General features: G+C 40.5%; 1 long non-coding RNA gene across 1 annotated transcript; it reads left to right on the top strand.

Annotated features, from left to right (window-relative positions):
* The first annotated feature begins 1755 nt into the window (after window positions 1–1755).
* LOC147727471 (uncharacterized) lies at window positions 1756–5567 on the top strand. Its single transcript, XR_015309484.1, has 3 exons — window positions 1756–1819; window positions 3665–3706; window positions 5526–5567. It is a non-coding gene; the product is annotated as an uncharacterized LOC147727471 (long non-coding RNA).
* Window positions 5568–7555: the final 1988 nt, after the last annotated feature.

Here is a 7555-nt window from a genome sequence, read left to right as displayed (position 1 = left end):
TGCATTTTGGTAATAGCACATCCTACAGCAGCGGGTGTTGGAAGTGATTGCACCACCTTAACTTCAAAGAACTTTAAGATCCGTTGTGCTTGACCTTGTCTGCTGCTTTTGGTCTTTTGGTTATATTATTTAACAATTTATCCAGTTTTAATCATGTTGATGCCCTTTTGCATACAGCACGTTCACGTTCAGATGGGAGGAAGGAGAGGGAATATTTGTAGTTGAAAAGAATCTCAGTGGTACTCGATTCCCATCAATCATGGATGGGGGAAAGTGGTGTGGATTTTAGTTTTCATAGTGTGGATTGGAGGGGTGGTCCATGGCCAGGTGCAGAGTGTGGAGGGAGTGGCAGTATGCCAGGACTATGAAGAATCAGGGACAAGATCACTGCTGACTTCACTAAATGCTTATGGGCAGGAGGAAGAGGGGCAGAATGAAATAGACTGAAAGAAGGACTTATACTTTGTAACGGATACAAAATCTGGGTTCATGCAGATGATGCAGATACATTTGTATTCGAGGTGGAAGAGTTATAACAACAGGTGATAATAGCTATTGAGTTATTATCATGAGTGGGCCTTGACGTTTCTTGCAATCAGGTAAAGAGTGTCCGAGTACCCGAGAGGTCATGTAGGAGGGCAACAAACGATGGATCTTGGGCATGACGGTTGTTGGCCAAGTTGAAATCAACATACAGTGAAAAGAACAAGTTGGGAGAAAGGGTTCTAAGAGGATGATGGATTCATCAATGCTCTGTTTGTTAGAGAGAACTATTAGGCAATAGAGAGGGTTAATGTTCAGGAAGGAACATTTAAGATATATCTTCAAATGAGGAATAGTTGAAATCAAGACAGGAGGCAGGAGTGGTGATAATCAGTTTGCACATTTGTGTCTGTAAGTCCATTGCATTATTGTTCAGGGAAGTTTGAGGGGTGCTAGATAAATAGTTTAGTCCCTGTAAGTGGCCTCTCTCAATGCCATATCATGGCTGAACCCAAGTTTCTAGCTGGGATTTGAAAGCAAAGGCGATTATGACAGTTGAAGTGATTGGAGACTAAAGTGTTATTCCAAAAAAGGTTCTCAAAGGTCAGGCTATTTCTTGGCGATGCAGTGCCTCCTGGGTTTGCCCAACATCAATTGTGGAGGACTAGGTGACTGGGAGAGGCTGCAAGACTGACTACAGATCATACCACTAAGTCGGGTTTTAGTAAGAGTCAACATTTATTCTTCTTCTTCTTGTACGTCTTCCTTCTATTATGATTATTACTATTGTTATTTTCATTATTTTATTATTTTTGGTATGGTTATTATTATTACTGCCAACCTCAGCACCTGAGTTTTTCTGATTTGTCCTTTCTTTTCAAAGGGCCTCTGAGAAAATGCAGAGGGATGTAGAGCTTGCAAGCTCACATGTATGCCCCAACTAATTCCAATAAGTCCAGTAACTCTACAGGTTCAGCAGTTAGCAATCTACCCCTGTAATTTTAACCAGATAGATAATGGAATGTGAGGATTTTGGTGCAGGTAGCACCGAAATCTGCATGATGCACGAATCGCAATTGGGTGCTATTTATCTCACCTAATAAATTCTGATCCCTGTGGACTCAGAATATATGCGGGGTGCGGCAAATTGAGCATTGTTTCCGCCCCAACAGTAACTGGGGCTGTAGAGTGTCAGTTTCTTAGATTTTCAGCTCACCAATTAGTTGCAATCTTCAGTGTTGTGCAGTGTTTAATAACTCTTTTGCCTCCTTTTTTTGTAAAGCAAAAACCTAAGCTGTACACTCCGGATGAAGAAAGGAGGATGCTTGAAAGTGAGGTATGCTGTACATGACACTCTGGGGAAGTGAGGTATATTTTTGCATTTGCTGCTTTGCCATTAAAACATACATTTCAGACGATCAGTATTTAAACCGGGCTTCTCTTTGTAAAAATAATCAATACATTTTCCATCCTCCCTGAATTTCCGTCAGGCACATCTCTTATATATAGCACAGCTCCTTAAGTAGTCTTTTATGATATATCACTTGTGCATGTCTTCCACACAACACTATTTCTGCTATGGTCTTCTATGGTGCTCTTGCTGTCCAGGTAAAGTTCTTCCCCTTCTTCCCTTAGCCTGTAATAACTCAAACCTAAATCCCCTCAGCATCTCATATATAAATTCAACTATTGCCATATCCCAACCTAGCTCATCCACAGCCTCTTCACCAATAGACTCATCAGCCCTCTTCCCAATTGAATCACGTGTCTGGCCTATCAGCTCACTTTCTCCGTCATCTACCAGTAGTCTGTTGAGACTCATGAATTCTTTCCCCCCTCTATTCCTGATGGTTGTCACCCTGAAGTGCCTGATCTGTAACGACACATACATGACTATCAGACCTTCTTCTAATGTGGCTATTCACCTAACTAAACATAGCCCCACCAATTTCAGAACAAATTCATAGCCTGCTACCTGTGCAGCCAGCTCCACAACTTCAATATGCCTTACAGATATACGGAAAGAATCTCAATCCAATCCATACACCAAAACTCCTCTGTCCCACTCATCAACTGCCCTACCTCAAATTACTATCTAAACCTCTCATTGCCACAATGAGTGGGAGGGTGGTCCATTTATATCAATACATTTTGTTTCTAAAAGGAAAAGGCTGGGCATTGTCTGCCTGCCTTGTCACTCCTTTTACCTTTTCTAGTTCTTCTTTACCCTCCTCTGATCTGTCTTTTCATTTCTTGGTATCTTTGTCAATCACATGAGCATCATTTCCAGATCACCAGTGTTAATGTTGACTTTGTTCAAAGGGGGCCCACTCATTGTTTCCAAGGTTCACATGGCACATAGCTACTTAGAACTTTGGCACAAGTTGCAGTTATCTGTTTCATAATTCTGTATTATGTAATTGCAGAAAAGGCACTCCTCAGATATTTTTTATTTCTCTGTTGTCCTCTATGTTTTTGACCTGTTGGTATGAATAAGGCAGTATGTAAATAAATTCAGCACGATCAAAGTCACAGACTGCCTGATGTTGTGAAATAGTCCATCATCTAAATCTCTGTTTGAAGAATTTTATAAAAGAAAGTCTAGATCCAACATGGAAGAACATTTAGGGATTTGGAATTCTTAACAAACAGATTATATAAGGCAAACCAAATTTTGATTGATTAGGATTTATCTCCTAACCTGGCATACCCTAAATAGAAATTGGATGCCCAGCATATATAATCATTGATGGGATCCATGTCAGATTTATAAGGTATCAAAATGGATACAAATGTGATCAAATTAAATCCAATGAATCTGAAGGGAGTTTGTGTGTGTGTGTGTGTTTATATATATATATTTTTTATTTATATATTATATATATATATATATATATATATATATATATATATATATATATATATACATATATATATATATAATATATGTGTGTGTGTGTGTATGTGTATATATATATATGTATATAGGTAGATAGATAGATAGATAGATAGATAGATAGATAGATAGATAGATATGGATATATATATAGTCAATGGTGATCCTCAAAATCTGGTATGGATCTGGACCTCCTAGACTTACTTTGGATACCATACCTCTGTAACTCTAGATTGGTGCTACCGCTGTTTATGTCTAGCATTTCTCCATTCTCCACACCTACAGATCGGCATGCTGCAGGAAGACATCTGTTATTTGGACCACAGGGTGAGTCTTTGTAAATTTGTTGTGGTTTTGTGGGATCTGGTACAGGTATCTCTGCGATTTCTCTAGATTTCATACCTCCCCCACTTCCATAGATCACATAGGACAACTAAACCTTAAGTTTTCTCTTGTCAAACATTCCATATGTTAAATGAAGGTTTGCTGGGCAGAGTGACGGAGATCTCTCGAGGTTGGAGGGAAAAGATCCCCCAAAACATGATAAAGCTCTGTTTTGTGCTTTTATTGTCTGCTGGACAGAGCCACTGTGCATACTGTGCTCAGACTCTCTATGTGTACATTGTATATCACCTTCGACGCTCATGACGAGCTCAGCTCGTTATGAGGTACACCTCTCGTACACTGATGCCGAGCTGAGCTCGTCATGATTAGTGGGAATTCCAGATTTTCAGCGCAGGGGGGGAAAACCATAAGCATTGAGGGAGTTAAAGAAGAGCAAGACCTAATTGCTCTCCTAATGCCTACATTGTTACATAATGGAGATGTGACAATGTGTGGGGAATGTTTTCCTAAATAAACAGGTTGTAGCTCAAAAGATATTGAAAATGTTTTATTAAAAGTGTATGACAAGGCTCTTATAAATATTCTGGAGTTCTCACTGTGGAAAAAGGTCCAAGAATTTTAACCTACCATACCAGAATGGGTATCAAACAGCAGTCCCACACTTCCTACATGATGAGGCTTGCTAAGAGAACAGGAAACGTACATCTAAACATGAAATTTGGCAATGATAGGAAGCATATGGCCAGCCCCTTGATTCCTTATGACATGACCTAATGTGGCTTTTTTTGTTTGAAATGTCAAGTTGTACACACATCTCTTGTAGACAGGCATTTCTTGTTGATAACCTGGACATGAACTGAAGATATGACTATGAAATATTTCATTCACTAGGTCCTATATTTTGCACAGATGTAATATTAATCACACTTTAAAGGGCATCAAAACAGTTGTTATGATTCTTTGTAAGGTGAAGTAGTGTGGCTCACTGGTTAGAGGTGGCAGACCCGAGAGCAGAGGACGGCCCGGGACCAGGGTTCGATTCCCGACGCGGCAGGTTTCTGGACCAGGGTCAGCGGACTCAATAATTCTCTCGCCTCGGTGCCCACTCTGATCAGCGATCACACTCGGCAACTCTGGGCATTAGCTTGCCTCATCTTCACTAACGGCCCCACCAGACTGCCGGGGATGCCTGGTCTCACCCTGGAGATACCCATTAAGGGACCATCTCTCAGGGAAGCCAGGAAGGATTTCGCAGCGGTCAAAGCGCGGAGGTACCCCTTCGGGAGTGATTCCAGCGCTATATAAGCACACAATTAATTAATTAATTAATTAATTAAAGGTGAACAGCATGAGCCTTTACTGAATATGTACTGGGAGCTATTCATGGTGAGGAAAAATATAAGTATACTCTTAGGGAACACATTGCATATTCGAGTTGGACAGTGGACTCTTAAAATTTTGTTGTCCTCAGTTTGAGTTTGACTTTCCTAGGGTGATGTATTGAAATAAATTGTGGTCTGAGAAGAGCGTTGATGAGGTGAGGGCTGGTCCAGTAGATATATGGCGAGGGCTATGGCATGACCTATGGATCACATCCTCAGCAGGGCCTATTCCAGCAATGGAGCTGGCCTCTGTTCATCTTGATTTGGATGGCTGGTATATGAATACTAACTATTAGCACAACTTTGTGTGTTTATGTGTATACATGCATGCATTTGTGTGTGTGTGTATGTGTGTGTGAAGTCCAACCATATTCAACACATTTTGATAAAGTTCTGTTCTCACTTTTTGAATTCTCCAGCTGGAACATCTGAATAGAATGAAGATGGACATAATGCAGCAGGTATATTCTTATCTAAATCCTTTTGTTTTTACTGTGTGCAAAGTGGGAGTGCAGATCACCGAGGACATCACAACATCGAGTGCTGTAAAAACAAGACTGGTTTGTGATTAAAAATGGGTTGCATTAGATTGCTTTTCATCTGAACAGGGTTAATAAGTAATAGACGTGTACAGGGCAAGATGTACAAAGCTTTTGAACAGTGGTAAATCCTCAAATTCACAAAATGTGCGGGTTTGCAACAGCAAAAAAGTTTTTATCTATTTGCTCAAATAATTTTCAGAAAAATTTTACCAGTTTTTAAAATGAGTTCAGAATTGGTTTATGAATCACTGTGTGGAAGATGTCTTTTTGAGCATCCCTTCCAAACCAATGTAATCTGGTTGTATATCATTCATAAGTTATTGACTCCAAAACAGGGGTGATAACTTATTTGTAAAAGGGAGGGGGCCATCTTTGGAGCTCCTTCCCTTTGTGAGTCTGAATACAAAATTCGGGGGACAGAAGTAAGTGGAACAAGGGACCAACTCACAGAAAATATTTTGGAAAGCAGCCCTGTTTCTTTCAAGGAAGTCATAATGCTTTAAAAATAATCGTTGTGAGAAGCAATTTCTGGAAGAACACCATCACTGTAATTGTAGCCAATCATAGTAAACTGCGAATCGTGAGCTGTCTAATGAATATTCATTAGGGACAGTGTTATTTGACTCACTACGGCTCCTTTTATTTCCACTGCACCCCTAGTGCATAGGTCGGTCTACAAATTCTGTGCATATTTTTCGACCGTATTCTATAAATCGATTCTTACTTAGGGGTCGATTCCGGTCGGAAGGGCTCCGAACCATGTTCTGAGCCCTTCTGACTGAATTGGAATGTGTCGACCGGATTCCTTTTCGACCAAGCCATTCTGATGGGCTTGGTTGGAATAGAATCCGACTTGGATTTCCAGATGGCTTACAACGGGCTCAGAGAGCCCGTCTATCATCCAGAAATCCTTCAGTACTCCCCGGGTTGCCTCTTTACGACCAAGGGAGTACGAGGGCAGTTTTTCACTGCCTTTTTGTTCCGGTGTGTCCGGCACAAAAAGGTAGTCACCTATGTTGCCCCTACGTTGATCCCTGCACCCCGTGGCAGGCACCTTGGGGTGCCGGCCACTGGGTGCAGGGATGAACTGCACCCCTGAATTTCACAATGGAGGCATGCATTCTGCTCGGAATTCATGCTCCCATTGTGAAGTATACGAGTGCGACCGAACAGGGTTTGGTCGCATCGTACTTGCCGGGCTGTAACCGAGCACAGCAGGTCGGTTGGTTATGGCTCCTGACCGATGTCGGATGGACCTGAGTCCGTCCAACATCGGAATCAGCCCTAAAGTACTTCTGTCCTTAAGTGAAGTGTTGTGTAAAAAGGGAATACATCTACTGTAAAGAGCAATCTACACACAGCAAAGATCTGGTTTATTTCATTTTTTGCAAAAGAATAAAATACTTCTTGCATAGACATTTCACACTTGAAAACACTCACTTTTTAGCTTCAGAGATTATTTTGTTTTCACCTTCCATTTACTTATTCTGCAGAGTGTGTATTCTTGCTAATTCCTTGTCTTCTGACTATGTTTGTTCATTTATGCAGGAGATGTGTAATTGTTCCTCCAAAACAGTGTTGTGTGAGCTGTGTCAGAAATGATTTCTGCTTCCTCCAAAATGTATAAGACAAAAAACATGCACCTAACTTTTAGCAGGAACAAAAATCTTGCCTCACCACACTAACAATAGCTGTTGCAACAAAGAAGATGTAATTCTGCAACTAACAGGAATTGTGTTCTTTTTCAGTTGAGATATATATTAAGCCAAAGGGGTAAGTGCCTAATCTAATTTCCAATGTTTTTATTATATCTTTCAAGCCACACTGTACAGTTGCAATTGTGAAGAAAGAGTTTCAATGAGTGATTATTATAACACTTTTGGTGCAAGCATTTTTTTTTATGCCAA

The sequence above is a fragment of the Lissotriton vulgaris genome, chromosome 3_1, assembly GCF_964263255.1.
Source record: "Lissotriton vulgaris chromosome 3_1, aLisVul1.2, whole genome shotgun sequence".
Taxonomy (NCBI): domain Eukaryota; kingdom Metazoa; phylum Chordata; class Amphibia; order Caudata; family Salamandridae; genus Lissotriton; species Lissotriton vulgaris.
The sequence above is the reverse complement of the archived record's forward strand: the minus strand, read 5'-3'. Positions and strand labels throughout refer to the sequence as shown.